The following is a 17,741-nucleotide window of genomic DNA, read 5'->3' as shown; positions in this document are numbered from 1 at the left end:
TTCTTTTGACTTCAGTCAAAAACACAGCATCAAATTGGCCCAGCATCAGATCTTTCCGACAAGCAGTAATATCATCTGATAAAAGACGATCTTTAGGCGATGTTAAGGATTGCCATTTGTCATAGTTTGGTATTGTTTGTAACGGTGGAAATTTGAAGACCTGTCTAAACCTTATCAAACCATTAATAGAAAGGGAACTGCATTTTTTGTTTTCATGCGTGTACGAACGAGCGCTCCAGAGAGGTTCAGCTGCAATCGGAAGAATCTGTGCTGGGTCCCCAATAAGAACAATGCCAATATTGTCGAGATCAATGTTGCACTGAATCAGTCGTTCAGTTACAAAGGCAAACATCTCTCGTGACAGCATGGAAAACTCATCAACAATGAGGAGAAAGAATTTTTGGGGGTCAAAATTGAGCAAAAGTCTGGAATATGTGGCAGATGTTTCTTCCAGACGCAAATCTTTTTCATTTAGATGGACAGGTATACAAAAAAGTCGATGCAAAGTCTCTGACTTGAAGTACATCTGACTTGATGCAGCTCCTGTGGGAGCTGCAAGTTTGATTCTGTCTGTCCAAGTGCTTACCTGTGCATCTGAATCAGGGTTAGATTGTAAGAGGCTTATTACACTGCTTATAATGCATTTTAGTGTCCAGCTTTTTCCAGTACCTGGATTGCCTATTAGAATGAGACGCAAGGGGTTTGGGGGAGGTCCTTGTTTATTTTTTTCCCAATTTAATCTAATTTTAACATAATGAACAACAATGTCATGAGCCATCTTTTGTTTATCATTTAATGAAGATGCTTCAAATGAATTACTTGACAAAACTCCTTGTGTGTTTGTGAGATTTGAAATATGAGCATGTATTTCAGCCGTAGAAGGTATAACATTCTCTCCTAGCCAGCTCTTCATAAAATCAACACCTTCAGGATTAGCTAAAACGTCAGAATCACTGAAACATGGCTTGGAATCTATGCCCTGCTGCGGGGCAGACCGCAAGCGATCAACGGGGTTTTGATAAAATTGTTCATTTCCGGGTCGTGCTATCGGTTTTGAAGCGGAATCGTATTCACTGCTTTTAATTTTGCTAAGATTAGTGTCATCAGTTGCATCTACTGCACAAGCTTGCTGGTTTTCTTCTACATCTTCGTCTGAGGATGAATCTGAATCAGAGTTGTTGTTTCGAGGAAGATGGTGATGTTTCCAAAATTTGTATGCCCATGGTGGAAGTCCATTACCATCAAGAAATGTTTGATTGAATAGATCAATCCAAGCTTTCTTTAAAGATTCTGCATCTTCAGCAATTGGTGAGAAGTCAGTAGTTTTGTGGCAAGGAATCTTCCAAAGGCAGAGTGTTCTACAATAGTGCCAATATTGTTTTCCACGTGGATTTGCCATTCTTATACCATGGCAAGGTATGAGCTTTAATGCATTCAATCTGCCATTTCTTGCAGTACTTCTTCTTTTAAATTGTAAGAATCTTGCACCATCATTGGGTTTAATTTCTTTAACATCAAACAAGTCACAAAACTGATGTAGACACATGTTGCATTGTATCTCTGCCTTCAGCTTTTGCGACTCTTTGCCACATTCGATGAAAACAGCTGTTGTGCCATGTCGCCCATCAAATTGTTTAATGAGAGGTGGGAGAATGTAGTCTTCGCCATCTTTTTTATCATAGTCAGTTCTCAGCAGAGACAAACCAGATACACTGCAACTTTTGATGTTAACATTTGAAAGAACATGTGGGATATTTTGATTGAGGTGAGTTGCCTGAAAGATAGATGTTGTTCCAGCAATGGCATGGCTATTGTACATTTTTTGAACAGCACCTTGATTTATTGGTTCACCATCTTGCAACTTCTCCATTGCAGTTATGAGCACTTCGTTAGATGTTTTAGTGGGAATTGCATCTTTAAAGGCATATTTAGTAACATACTCTGTAGCAGAGTCACCAGTATCTGAAAAGAACTCAAGATTAAAGTCCTGCACCCCATTGTCTTTATTTTGGCAACAACTGACCTCTATTACTGGAGGTTTTCTGAGAAACTCTGGCACAACAGCTTTGTCATCAGTATTGCTAAGAACATGCAGAATCTCAAAAGGATCATGACCATTAAACCATTTGTCGTTACATTCAAACTGAAGTTGAAAAATTTTCTTATTGTGTTTGTCAGGCTCAATGGTGGGTACTTTATTCATTGGTTGCGGTTTTCGCCTTTTACAGGTAATAACCTCTGTGGACTGTTTATTCCCTGTTTCCTTGCATGTCGATTGCTTTTTCTTAACCACTGCACATTTATCTGTCTTGGAAGGCTGATCGTTTATTCCTGTATGACCTAAGTGGCGACATGTTCCATTGACAACAGTCACATATATTGTGTCCAATGTTGAAAAATCACCGGTTGTGAGGGCATTGTCTATCACACTTGCCATGTTCAGTCTGCAGATGGCGGAGGTCCTTTCATAGATGAAATCAAATGTCTTGTTTTTACCATCTGCTAGTAAACCTGCATTCCAGTTGGTGTAGAATGGTCGCATATATTCAATGTAATCCTGCCTAGCATGATCCCAACAGTCGAGTACCCTAGTACGGATAGTGTCTTGAACAAGAGGATTGTCGAGATCCTGGCCAGTATTTAAACATTCGTCTTTGGCACTCTGAAGGCAGTTTTGTATATTTAGTTTCAAGCTGTCCATGTGCTGACTGAACTCACGACTAAAATACAGCCTATGAGCATGTGGATTGGCATTTGCACCCCATTCAAACCGTGTAAAATAGGCATCACCATCATATTTAATTCTAGATAAAAACGTTGTGTCCAGCTCTGCCATCAATGCGCACATAAACGATACGATGCTTGGATACTGTAGTACGTTTCTTCGCCGACCTTCCAAAAATTCTTGGTCACTCTGGATGGAGAGGGTCTCTGTACCTGGACAGACGTTGTGAATTGCCGGGTGATGGTTATACGGTGGAGCACGAATCTGGAACAGCATAATTGACATTGGCATTTTGTCTTTTCGCCAAGGAACACTTTCTTCCCAATCCCGTTGAACAGCTATTGCATCATCCCTTGACCTTTTCCAGAATGGAGCTGTATCCGGTATTGATGACTTGAACATCATTAGGTTTGATACGGTCCAGTCACGAAGCTCTGCATTTTGCATTAAATCCTCTTTTACAGGTATTCCAGTTGTTTCAAAGGCATCACTTTTCAGAGCGAGCTTGGCCTTTCCCTTGCTATGTTCTCGTTTAATCATGCTATGAACTAGAAATTGAAGCTCAGTATTGACCATCGCTCGTTTTTGTGCGCATACCCAATACAGGTAAGCAAATTTGTAGCTGCCTGATTTATTTTTAATGCTACGAGGACGTTCTTGGTGTGGACATGCATCACCAGTGAGGAAGACATCCGGGAAAGCCATTTGTAGGTATCCTTGTGTATCCTCAGCAACAGGGTTCTGGCGGTCCACATCTGGTGCTGAGATCCTTTGTAACACTGTGTTTTGCATTCCATTCTTGAGAATTTGCTCTGGGTTTTCAGACAAGTTAGAAACTCCACCCTGTGCAACACTACCTGAATCTCCTTCATCATTGCTGCTCTCCCTTAGGAGAAGTTCTACTTCTTCACAACATAGGTAGGTTAGGTTTTTCAATTCATCTTCAGGTAATAATACCTGTTCAATGTTTTTTTTGTGATGCATTTGAAACATCTGTGCTAGGATTGAGCCATTTTCTCTGAACACCGTACAAGACAACATCAGTGAGTGTTATTTTTATGGTTTCATTTGGATTTTCATCATGGTTAAGTTTGTCATTAGTTTGATTCTCTAGTATGAACTTTGCTAGATCGTTCCATATTAGATTTGCAATTTGTTCCATGTTAAGGCAGCTGGATGTGGCTTTTTGATTTTCAATTAGAATCGCATCTTTTATGCCACTTCCGATAATAAAACCAGAGTTTATCCATTCAGAGAACAGCTGAAGAGTTAATCTTTTAGAAGCACGCTCATGGATTAGCTCAACATTGATTTTTCTCAAACCATTTGGGTAAACAGCTGTGCTTGTATTTGATAGCTGACTTGCTAGATTCTCCATGGCAGCTACTGTAAAAGGTGTATGAACCTTATCACAGTACCTGTAAAATGGTCTTTTGGTACCATATACAGGACAAGTCACTTCACGCTCCATAAGCTCTTTTGCATGAACAATCTTTGCCATATTAATTTTAGCTTCATTAATGCTCCCATCTTCTTGCTTAGAGACCATGATAACAAATGGCAACTTTTGAAAAGTGTGCCAAGGAAGAGCTTTAGTTTTGACTGGTTCTTTTATCGCAAAAGATATTGATCCATATCTGGAGAATGGAATATTATTTGTGCGAGAACGCAATATAACTATTACAGCATGGATCGGTGATAGAACAAGTTTTTCAGCCTGAGATAAAGTGTCCATGAAAATTTCATGCTGATATGAGGCCTCATCTTGAAAAACATCAAGAGCCATCAGATTTTCAGGACCATAAGGGTTTATATTTGAAATATTGTCATCAAGGGATTGCTGACTATCAACAGTGGTTCCCTGAGAACTCTCTTCAGCAGCAGACTTTTTGTGCAGCAATGATACAATTCCATCATCTATTTTGCAAAATTTTGAACAATTTGTACATATCCCTGTTACTGTTTCATCATTATAAACTCTAGCACTTGAAAATGCTGAGTCGAGAGTGACACTAGACCCTGCTAAGACCTGAGACTGCTTTAAAGCTTGCAGAAGAAAAGAGTTTGACAGTGGAATCTGTTGGCCAGCTTCAGGAACGTCTATACAATTAGCTGCATCTGCTTCAAAGCCAGGTGAACACATTCCACATTGAGAGCAATGGATCATCTTCATGGCACCATATGTTGCATGGAGATCACGAATTCCACTTAGATTTAGGACAGTGTGCTGAGCAGATGGGTCTTCAGATGACAGCTCGCTATGATCTAACCATGATTGACAAACAAGAGCTTCGCGTGGTTTCATTATATTAAGCTTTCCTTTTTTGAAAGTAGGTATTTCTTTACAAGACTTAAATCGACCAGTAGTCAAAGATTGAACAAACTTCACACATGCCGAAGGCAGAGACTGAGTGTATACTGCCCTGCCTTTGATTATGTCAAATTCTTGACTCGTGCATGCATATTTTGCCATTATCTGAACATGTTCAACACCTGCACTAACTTCGCTTATTGTTTTCAACACAAAAGCAACTGGTGTAAGTTTTGACTCGTGCAGACTGTTGTATGCTACCCATAGTTGTGGACTTGGTTCAGAACATGGAAGAGGAATAATGTCATTTTCCTCATCACATGAAGTGCCATGAAGCAGATTGCAGGAGAATTGTACTTGTTTATGAAGGTTACCATATACATATGAGCCCAAGACAAACTTTTCAGCTGCTCTCTTTCCTAACCATCGGACTTTGCTGCAAAGATTGCATTTTCTAAGGTAAAATTCGCTCGTGTCTGCTTCTGTTGGTTCTAATACTTTTTGTAAAGGCAAGTCCGAGTTTGTTTTAAGTTCCTGTTTTGCCTTAGAAGAGGCAGATGTAAATTTGACATCAAAGTTGACCCTTTCATTATTAAGACGATCCTCATTACATTGAGGCCCAGCAAAGTTCTCTAACAACTTCTCGTGTCTTAAATGATGGTTGATAATTTGTGTATGAACGTCCCTTAATATTTCCTCATAGTCTGTGCAACTTATGAGTCGTGTAGTTGGGTCTACCAAATATTCAGCCTTTACATTTTCTCCATATCTTTTTGCAACTAGCTGCAAGAAAGTTGTTTTTCTGTAGTACTTTATTGTGCCCTTTCCATAATAATGAAGGCGCTCTAAATTGCAAGCATCTTCATGGGATTGTGGTCCACGATTTGGCTCTAAGCCTTCATCTTTACAAGCTTTTGAATATTTAGTGTAATAAAGATTTACTTCGTGTAGAAGTGAAAGAAATTGACCCTCATTCGTCAGCACTGAGTTTATTGGTAAATTTTTTTGATTTGCAATGGCCTTCAAACGAATCCATGAATACCAACGGAAAGCGAGGGATGATCTTTCAGTACTTGGTATTCCTCTTGTTAACATGCTATCAAGTCGAATTGAATTACTGATGTCTGAGCCTTGAATGGTATACTTTATGATGCAGTTTCTTGCATTTTTATACTCCCAGGGTCCAAAAACAGAATCCTGTAGACCAAACTCAGTTGTGACGGACAAAACATTAATTGGGCCAAGAGTAAGCAAATTTTCTAAAGTTAAAATTTGTGTTGTTGTTTTATTTACATTTGTATTAGCATTGGATATTTCTATACTTTCCTGTGTGGTAGACTGAGCAACCATATACTTATCCTTTTTAATCACATCATCTGGTCTTCCTTCCTGCAATATTAAGTATGACAGAAATTATTCACTTCATTTCTTATCTTGCTGCTCCAAATGAGAGATAAGCTCCGGACAAAAGAAAATGCTGGGATCAAGGCGTTGATGATATATATTTTATTAATTGTCATTTTTGTTACATGCATTTCAATAATACAAATGATTAAATGCTATACATTTCAAATGCTATCCAAAACTTTTTTCAGGTCAAACATGTGTGACTGAAGTTGAAGAATAATTGTACCATACATGGAACTGGTTTTGTTTATTTCAAACATATTTTCATGAACACATACATAATTTTACAATAAAAATACAGTTATACATGAATAATTCCAATTGCACTCCGTGAGATAAGATTTTAGCAGCATTTAATACTAAGTCTCTTTCTTTTTGATAATCCACAAAGCAACCATGCACATCAACACAGTAATCTTTATTCAAAATGTCAACTCCAGACTTGCAGGAAAGATTTCATGTGCATCATTGTCTACTCTCATCTCAACTGTTTTATCTACTGCGACTTTCATGGTAGACAAAGCACCTTCATGGACCTTCTTGCCGACATAATTGAAACACCCATGTCAAGTGTTTTCTTTCCTTCAAAATTTGGGCCTTTTTTCCATTTCCAATGGTCATTACATAAAAAATAAAAAGAGGCGACTTAAGGGGTGTGTTGAAGCGTTGGAAGCAAAATAAGCCTTTATGTGTAAAAAATTCACACCACATGAATTCTTTCAACCAGATTCTCAATAACCAAATAACCAAAGCATGGTTTTGTCAATAATTCATGAACCTATAAGCTCATGCGTAAATGACTGTGAATCTGAAGCGGTTAAAAACCTTCAGGTTCATTGTCCGGGAGAACAGCTGAGCCATGGAAACAGCAATAGCCCTGGCTTGAAATAATTGATTTAACAAATAAGCAGTTATTTAACATTAAATTTTATAAATAGGGGGTAAAATAATAATTAATTTTTAAAATAGGGGGCAAAATAAGAATTTGACCAAATGTTATCTGGAGCTCTGGGTACAAGTGTGTAGCATGTCAGACTCAGGACTCCAATAATTTACTTTTTTTATCAACTCGCAAAAAATTGCGAGTTGTTAAAATTTTAACTCGCATTTCTTTCTTTCCAGCTCGCAATACAAGTTGGTTACAATCAAAGCCCAAGCCACGAGACTAATACAAGCACTTGTAACAATAGACTAGTGTAATTTTCCTTTTATTATATACCAAATTGAATCATTTAATTTAAAAACAAGAGCCGTCTCCATCGGAAGACATATCGTCTACTGAATGTAATAACTAGGGTTACTGACATTTTTTTAATTGTTCAAGAATATATATTTTCCGACATTTTCTTACATACAGTAAGAGCACTTACATTATTTTTTGCATTCAAAATATTTCAGTGTTGAAATTATGATATAACTGCTCCTTTTTTAATTTGTTATTTAAAAAAAAAAGAAATCAATTTTGAGTTTTGTTTCGTTTTCAAGTGTTATAATAATACTAATCACAAAATTTGAATAAAGTTTTTTATTTTAATTGAACAGTTTTTTGCTTCCAGGTTTTTTTTTCAGAAAAAGGGGAAGACGCTGGACGCTGGGTAAAAGGGGAAAATAGAGCGCGAAAGAGACATATTTTGGGGAAAAATAAAAACTGTTCATTTCAATGTCTATAACTTACCTACAAACTTCAGGATTTTTTTTAGAAAAAGAGGCATGTCTTTGACCTTTTTGTTCTTAAACAAGTATGATATTAAAGTCAAAGTCCTAAATAAAAATGCAGGGGTAGATCTAATAATGGGAAATGTTTTCAACTGGGGCCGGGGAACGATGTCAATATTCTGATTTCAATTTCATGATGAATGGGTAGACAACTAGATCTGCTACAGTATTGGAAGGGAAAGGTGCGGCAGCTGCCGATTGTCTACTTTCACTTTCACAAAAATCCTACAGTATTAATCTATGTTGATTACATGAACCTCCGAATCCTGCTGGGTTTAACGGTTTTTTATGATTCATTCTTAAAAAATGCGTCAACGCAATTAATATTTTCCGAGTCTGAACGATTTATTTTGTTTGTGTATGAACGCCAATTGTGAGACTTTTTTCTGTTTTAACTTTTATATCTTGGCTTTCACATAACCCGGATGAAAATTCGACTGGTTTCCAGTAATTAATTGACGAAACACCCATGCATACCAACTGTGAATGTTAAATCTGAAGTGACATAAAAGTTATAAGAATTTTTCAAAATCTAAACGCAAAAGTGTGACGGAAGGGCAGACCGACAGACAGTGCACTATAATTATGCACTCCTTCGGGGAAATAAAAAATGAGTTTAAGCATTCATAATTAACGAAGAATGCTCTTATAATTTTATTTTTTCAAAGTGACTTCATTAAAAGTAGTCCGGCTAGTATGGTTATATGGAATTGGAAAACTTGTGAGTAGCATAATATGGGAATTATTTCTGTGCAGATAAATTTTACCGATTGATAAAACTTGTATTTTTTGGGAACATAAAGCAGGCAGGGGTGGCGAAATCAAATGTCCGAGTTGCCCGAGTCGTACATTTGCTTGTCTGGGCAACTGATTTTTTTCAATTAAGTTGTCCGTGGACAACAAGTTTTTTAAAAGTCGGGTCCAGGTATACAAAAAAATACATTGTATTAAAGCCATAATTAAGTTTTACAAAACCGGATGTTGACATGCGATTACATTGTCAGTGCTATTTGCGGAGCAATCAAGCTAAAATACGGGCACTCTCCTGCGCAGTGATCTCCCTTATTCTATAAGAGACCAGGAACATGCCGCATTTTAAACATTCGGCCTGACTGTTAGACAGTGTACAGACTGGTTTCTTTATTTTTACAATCAGACGGAAATAAAAAGTATCAACGTAAGATAATCAAAACACGGTGTACCTTGTTATTTAAGACGACTTTAATGGTAAAAATGGAACATTTAGTTTTTTTTAATCTTCAACAACGGAGCAAAAACCCGAAGCTTTGAGCAGTCCACCTCCCAAAAAAACTAACAAAGATTATGATAAAAAAATATGATCTATTAAACGCACCAGAACTTTTCAAGAAACTTGGCTAACAGATTTTCAATGGTTACCAGTTGATGATAATCAAATTGCTACCAGTAGCGGCGCACAGCCTCAGTCCGATGAGGTCGACATATTGAACTAGTTTAATTTGTTAAGATTACGTTGCACTTATGTTCAACACATGTTTTAATAACACTAGCTTTGCAAGATTAAAAGTTTTAGAAAGTCTTTATATTGTTTATAATATACTGCTATAATGAATGTACTATTGAAATTAAACTATAAACAAAACTAGCAAATCATACTCATTTTGGTATATTCCACATTGTTTTACATTAATTAATAAATGCGTTTATAATTTATATAAACATTAACGGACAAGTGTAGTTCAGCAACGGACAAGTTAAATTTCCTAAATGGTTGTCCGTGGACAAGTATATTTTTTTTAGATTTCGCCACCCCTGGCATGTATATAACTAGTAACCTGAAAATTAACAGGGGTCATCTGCCAGTCATGATCAATGTTCCTATGAAGTTTCATGATCCTGGGCATAAGCATTGTTGAGTTATCATCCGGAAACCATTTAACTGTGTCCAGTCACTGTGACCTTGACCTAGTGACCTAGAAATCAATAGGGGTCATCTGCCAGTCATGATCAATGTACCTATGAAGTTTCATGAATGTAGGCGTAAGCATTCTTGAGTTATCAACCAGAAACCATTTTACTATTTCGAGTCACTGTGACCTTGACCTAAGGACCTGAAAATCAATAGGGGTCATCTGCCAGTCATGATCAATCTACCTTTGAAGTTTCATGATCTTAGGCCTAAGTGTTTTTGAGTTATCATCCGGAAACCATCTGGTGGACGAACCGATGGAAGGACCCACTGACATGTGCAAAACAATATACCCCCTGTTTTTCGAAGGGGGGCATAATAAATGAAAATAGTTGAATTTTCTATTATCATTAAAAAAAAATTCAATCAACACATATTTCAAGTATTCAGAATAAAAGTCTACATATTAATTAAAGACAATCATATCGTGTACTGAATGTAATAACTTGTGTGTAACTAACATTTTGTAAAGTTTTCAGGAAAGCATATTTCCGAAATATATTAAGAGCACTTATGCTACTTTTTGCATTCAAAATATTTCATTGATAAAATTATGGTAACTGCTTCTTTCTTAACTTTGTATTGTTTTTAATGATATCTCAATATGTAGTTGTGTTTTGTTTTACAAATTTTACTATAACACTGATAATAAAATTGGAATACTCAAAAGTATTTATTATGTTAATAAAACAGATTTTAGCTTCTCCTGAAAATTTAACAAAATGTCAGTTACACTACTTATACCATTCAGAAAACAACACGTGTTTGCTTATTTCAATAAGGAAAATTTGGTGTATTTTTTTAAATGAGCAACTCATTTATTCCAGAGTGAGGGGGTCAGGGCCGCTACACAAATCAGAGAAAAAGCTCTGTTGTCAAGTAAGTAAATATTGAGGTAAGTATTCTTACCTTTTTCTGCTGAAACTGTCGTTTCTTTGGTCTCCCGCGCCCGCGGGTATTTCCAGTTCCAGGCTTTTTCCGCCCTATGCCACGGGTCCGAAATTCGGCCCCATTCCCAATGCAAATCTGGTTGTTTTTTTCCCAATTGAAAAAAAAAATTCCCAATTCCAAAAAAAAAAAAAAAAAAAAATTTTTTTTTTTTTTTTTTTTTTTACCCTTTAAATATATAAGTTGACCTGATCTGGTGTAGAAAATAGAAAGTATTGCATAATTAAATTATCTGTTGCCTTGAATTTGTTTTAAGAAATGTAAAATATGTTAATGATTATTTAAGACTTTCCTTATTTTCCTCAAAATCCGGCACTTCCCGCGATTTTTTTCACCTCAAAAAGGCCAAGCCTTTTCCCCAAATTCAGATTAAAAAACCTGCACTAATCACACATGTTCACAATATTTTGTAAAATTTTAATAATAAGTTATCAAAATAGTCGTTATTTACCAGTTAACGGCTTCTTTGAAATATAAGAAACACTGTTTTAAATAATTTGCATGCGATAATTTTTCCCAATTGAGCCAATTTTGCGATTAATTTTTTTCCCAAAATGGGGGTTTTCGCGACGCGAAATTCCCAAAATTCCAGTGTGGCGTTTTCCCAAAATGGAGCGGAAAAAGCCTGAGTTCTGTTGTTATTCATAATTGTTTTGAATCTATTGAGAAAAAAAAAGGGTATATATATACATGTAGAACTGTTAAGGAAGTGACTACAGGTACGCATCTGTACCTCTAGAATCTCGTTCTAGGGGTACGGATCCGTACTTCTAGCCAAAACCACTAGGGTTTTGCTACAGGTACGGACCTCCCGTTTTCACATATTATATGCCCTTTTTCATAGTTTAATTGTTCCACACATATGTTAGATCAATAACAACAAAGTATTTACATTAATTTTAAATCAAATGCAATTTATCCCCTCTTCAGGACTCGTTTGTTTACATTGTTCAGGTCAGCAATAATAACCGAGTAACACCGGTTATGGTATATTCTATAACTGCTTCTGTACATAGTGAAAGCGTTGTCGTCTAGCGGATGGGAGCAATTTAATTTAATAATTGTTAAAAAAATAAATAATCTTATAAGACAAAAAATATTACCTTTCTGTATTTCAATACTGAATGTATTATACTTGTTAAATAAAATGCTCTGCCTCGAAATGCATCATTTCAAATTCAATTGAAGTATTTGGAGGAATTGCTGATTTAAAGAACTTTTATATAATAACTTTAATTATTTGTATTAATTGCTGATTCGATTGAACTTCAAGATACTAAAATGAACAAAGGCAAACTTTACACACGGTAAGGCTTTACAACTTTAAACACGGTAGTTTGCATGTGCGTGTACTCAGCGTGTCAAACTTTGAAACATCTACCGAACTGAAACAACGTCTGTTTTCCACATGTAGTGATGTACAGTTAGTAATTGCCTTTATGGAAGTTACTTTCTGCAAACAATTTAAGCTAAGTGTGAACATTTTAATTGTCTTCAATAGGACCGACAGTGTATTTAATGTGCTTTCTGACGTGCGTTAGCGCATTTTTGAAAATGGTAATTACCTTTAATTACAAATTAAGTGCAATATGAGCACATACAGTACAGGCAATGTGTACTTTGACAAAAACACGTGTCCGCGGTGTTCAATTTTCCCGATGGGTGACATTTCGCGGGGGGCGGACACGCTACTGACCGCGGTGTTCGGCGAACACCCGAAATTGCGGCGATTGCACGCTATCGTTAACGGGAACACCCGTGATCACCGCGCTGCTGCGCAGCCACCGTAAACACCTTTCTGCGAGGGTCATTCACACGTTTTAAATGTACATGTACAAAATAAAATCATATACTTCATGTACATGTAGATATTATGTGCACATTTTTTATGTGTACTTAAACTCGGCCAGTACGTTAAGTCGGAAACTAAAACTAAGTGTTGAGATGATCAATACCATTAACTTTTATGGTATTAATCAATGCAATTGCCCTTTTTGTTTTCACAAAATTGGGTTTCATTTTTCCCGATTTCCAGAAAATGACTTGTGCATGTTGCATGAAATCTAAATATAGCGTGTTACAGCGTGTTTGATTTTAATTTTATTCAGATGAAATGTCAATTCCAAATCATTCGCGAGCTACCCTGGTACTTGAGAAGAAATTCACTACGAAACTTTTAATTGAAATTAAAAGATCCCAATGTTGTCTGCGCTACGAAGATTTTGTGTCAAAAATAAATACACCCACGCCAATTTTTGCGCGCATTTTATGGTTTAGAACAAAGAAAATGAAAATATCATGGGCATATATACATGTATTTATTTGTGGCTAGAATTTGTAACAGAACATGAACTCTACAGAACGCGCACACTTGGCGTCAGGTGATTTACGAATGTTAAAATACACCTGTTCTGAATGGGCGCTTATTTCATCAAATCTTTAAATAGAAACATATGCAGAAATTCATTTGATAGTTTAGAGATATGGCGAACGTTTGTGATTTTTGCATTTCTATCACACTTTTATCGTCAACATTGACCAGAATTTGCATGAAATCGGAAATCTCGGGATTATCGGGTAATGGACAGAGACGGGAATTTTTGCATGTATGCGGTAATCGATTGTGATTGTTCGTAATTTCGTTAATTTTTTAGACACCAAACGACACCTATAACATTCAAACGCACGGTAGATTCTTTCTGCAAATTGGTACCGACCTATGTTAATGTTCAATAATTTATTTCTAGCGAACACGATGAACACTGCGGTAGATATTATGGGTCCGCGGTGATTCGCGGTGTCCACCTTATGGAAAACGGCCCCCGCAAATATTTTATTTGAACACCCATCGCGAGGGTCGTTTGGTAAGCGAACACCGTAAAATGAACACTGCAACGAGTGGCGTTTGTCAAAGTACACGTTGCCTGTACTGTACCAGCATACAGTATTTAACTCCCAGACAATGCGTACACGTTGTCATTTGAGAGTTTTAAAATTCAATTATGGCGGCCGTCTCTTTTCGAGTCGTAATAATTTCCCTCTTTCCTAAGTCTGCAGAGTAAAATAGAACAATATCAAAGTGCTAACAAAATTCAAATGTACAGAAGCAGTTCGCGTAGTCTTGCAGCTGCTAAAAGTAGGTGTCCAAATAGAGTGTTCAAGGAAGAAATAAAATATTGGGAATTATGGCCTAAATTAAAATTAAGTTTGTTTGCCCTTTACCAACTGACCCACTTTTTACCCCACGACCGATAAAATTTTATTGCGATTCCTGAAAACGTATTTTTTTTTCGTTTTTTTCGCCGATCATTAAAGAGCCGATTGCAATATTTAATTGTGCGCATATTTATATCCCTGTCCATTATTATCGCCCCTGACTGATCTAGCAGGTCGCTCTGATGGTTGGAATTTCATATGCCCCAGCAAGTGTCTATAACCAGCATCGCGATCGGCGCTGTTCCGTGAAAATGGCGAACAACATCATACTTAACTATTGGTTCGCGAAAGTAGTGTGACATATACGAGTGTGTGTAGTCTGGTACGTTCGTTGCACACATGTTGCTAACGTGATCCAAGATGGCGGACAATTAAAAGAAATAACGATGCTCAGCGAGGACAAATGACTATGGAATTTACAACGGACATCATATAATTAGTATGGATTAATGAAAAGAGCGTGTCATTCTACGATGGAGCATACGTTTTAGATACAAATAACTCATTTTTTGGAAATGCATAAACTGAATGTCACAGAAAAAGTGTTTGATAATTGGAATGCAGTCTACTCGCAAAGAAAAATTCATCTAACAGTTACTGGATTATCGTTCGAAAATGAAAAATAAAAGACAAACATGATTTGATTTATATGCAAGTGGATCTGTGTTTAATCATTTGCCACTCTAAACAGTTTACTGTAATGGCATGTTAATAATTTTTTTATATTTTTTTAGGGGGATTATACTTTTCAGGGGTGAATGCGGCCGAATTTCGGCCGTGGATTTGACAGATTGAGGGCCCTGAGTTCGATCAGACACGGCATGACTCTGTGCAGAGTAAGAATGTATCATTTACTTGAGATTTTCAATAACAATGTAAGATGCATTTTATTATAAAATATAACATAGAACGATTTGTTAAAAAATAAAATCCTTCAATCTTAACCATAATTTGTCTCAATCCTTAACCACAAATTATCAGTTACAAATACTACAACATAAAAACTCTGTAATCATTACAGATTCTGAGTGTATACAAAAAACACAATTAAATTCAACTGAAAAGCTATAACTAAAGTGAGTGTAATTCAAATTCAACCCCCCGTAAAGCAGTGACAAACCAACATCACATGACTGTGCATCGATTGAATGCAATAGTACAATAACACTCTTAATACTGCAAACAAGTAGTAGTATGGAGCAAAAAGACAATCAATCTTCATTAACACAAATTATCAAGAAAAAGATTGTATTATGCACAAAACCAAATAAACAGTAACATGGATCTGTCACAGCTAAAACAGTTTTATACGTGTACATAGCATTTTCATTGAGCCCGTAAAGAAAGGGAGTTAATTGTGTAATTTGTGCTGATCAGAAACTTGTAACAGTCGTCTCCCTTGAAATATTTGCACTTTATGAGACGCCGCAAAACATGGCGTCTCATCAGGATTCAAATTGTATTCTGAATCGTCACACTAAGCCCTCATAAGTTATCCATTGTATATGCACAATATAAAACAACCATATAATATATCTAATATATCCAGACACACGTATTATACCCAAATATTTGAAATACACAATTTTATAACAGTAAAAAACAATGTCAATGGTATTTCACAAACAATTGCAGTCGTTAATAAATGCAGAAAAGCATCATCTACACGTTTCATACGTTGTTCAGTTTATATGCAAACGCATTTAAATATATTTACCTCGATACTCGACCAAGCTGTTGAAAAATTCTATTATTTAGAACGAGAACAAGTAAGATTAATGTGTTGTTTTCACATTTCTTTAAATGGCTGCCAATACCGCATGTAATAAAACAATCAAAGCGCATGCGCATAATATAGGTTACACTCCAACAAACTAGTTGCAGCAAAGACATTCACAGGCGTTCATTTCACTGATATTCATGATATTTCCATATGCGAGTGTGATTGTAAACACAAGTTTCTGAAAACAGTGCGAAAAGGGGCATTACGCAAAGCCAATAAATCTGCGCAGATTTTTGTCAATATTGACAATAAACTGCCTGTTTTCTTACCTTTAGTAATCCGACAGTCCGTTGGTCACTTTGTGGAAGATCTGTATAAGTCCGTTTCAGTTATTATTGCCTTACACTTTTCAATATGAACTTTAAACAAAATAATTAACTAACTAACTATTAAACTGACTAACACGCGCGTTTTTTTTCCGCAATATCCGAGACATTTTACTTTTGCGCTTTGCCCTCAATGTCTGGCTTTTAAAGTTTACCGCTTTTTTGCAAATACAATGACGTTTACATATGAATTGGCCAATGAAAATTTCGGCGGGATGACGTCAGGCGCCAAAACTGGCGCGTGGTAATTCCCGGTATAGACCCAATGTGTCAACGCTGTAAATGCGCGCTAAGCATTGTGGGAAACGGAAAATTTCCAGCATGGCGCCCGCAAACCTTATGAACACGGAAGTAAAAATAGTAATTAATTATTATCAAAAACAGGCCTCATCAAACCGGGTCAGCCATGATATATTCTTGGATGCAGTTTGTGCTTTAAAAGGAGCTACTATTCATGCCAGCCTATCGATGTAATATTCACTAAACACGTTGCAATGACTGTTATCTTCGAAATATAAATAAATATTTACAATTTAATACCTGAAGTCCTTCTGAATTTTGAGGACGTCATCGATTCAAAATTAACGCTGTGAACATTGCAAGGAATCTAACATACATGTAATTTGTGAGAGGATTATTTAGAGATGAAATCAAATGGAAGTTGATGGATTGAACATTTGGAGGAGGACGCCCTGGTATCATCATTTGGCACTTTCATATATTTATTTATCAGTAGATACTGAAAATGCTAAATGTGCTAATCGCAATATCAAACGCAAAGTAAAACAGGTAGGATTTTTACAGCTTTGTTTTTCTTAACATAATATTGTATGTTTTCCATTCAATTTTTATGCTCATTTTTTATATAATTTACTAATGTATTCATAACCAGAATAGTTTTTGAATGTATAAACAAAAAGATCCATTAACAGTATGTTTAACTATTTAATAAATATGCTTTGCTTAGTCATTTGGTACTCTTCTTTCATGTTTATTTTTTTTCCAAATTACTAAAACTTTTTTGATAGCAAGAACAAATTGATTCAGTACAATGAATTTGCAATGTTATAGTGGGAACAATATTTGATTAACTCAAATTTGACTTAAAAAACATTCGAGTCAATTTAATCAAAGTTGTTTGCACAGATAATTATTGCCCATTCATACTGCTATGAATTAATGGACTATAACACCTATATAATATATAGGTGGTACATAAAGTTTCAAAGTGGTACATAAAAGGCTTGGTACATAAAAGGACTGGTACATAAGGTGTGACATTGAGCTAAAGAAACTTCAGCGTACAGTTTATATAGTATAGACAGACATGTACTAGTCGCCTTGAAAGTCGCGCCAGTCAA

The 17,741-nt window shown here is 36.1% G+C and overlaps 1 long non-coding RNA gene across 1 annotated transcript; it reads right to left on the bottom strand.

The window, feature by feature from the left end:
- Nucleotides 1–15,145: 15,145 nt before the first annotated feature.
- Nucleotides 15,146–16,410, bottom strand: LOC127851206 (uncharacterized). Its single transcript, XR_008035693.1, has 2 exons — nt 16,324–16,410; nt 15,146–16,005 (listed from the first exon to the last, which is right to left on the bottom strand). It is a non-coding gene; the product is annotated as an uncharacterized LOC127851206 (long non-coding RNA).
- Between the last annotated feature and the right edge of the window lie 1,331 nt (nt 16,411–17,741).

This window comes from Dreissena polymorpha, chromosome 11, assembly GCF_020536995.1.
Source record: "Dreissena polymorpha isolate Duluth1 chromosome 11, UMN_Dpol_1.0, whole genome shotgun sequence".
Taxonomy (NCBI): Eukaryota; Metazoa; Mollusca; class Bivalvia; order Myida; family Dreissenidae; genus Dreissena; species Dreissena polymorpha.
This window is presented reverse-complemented; position numbering and strand designations above follow the sequence as displayed.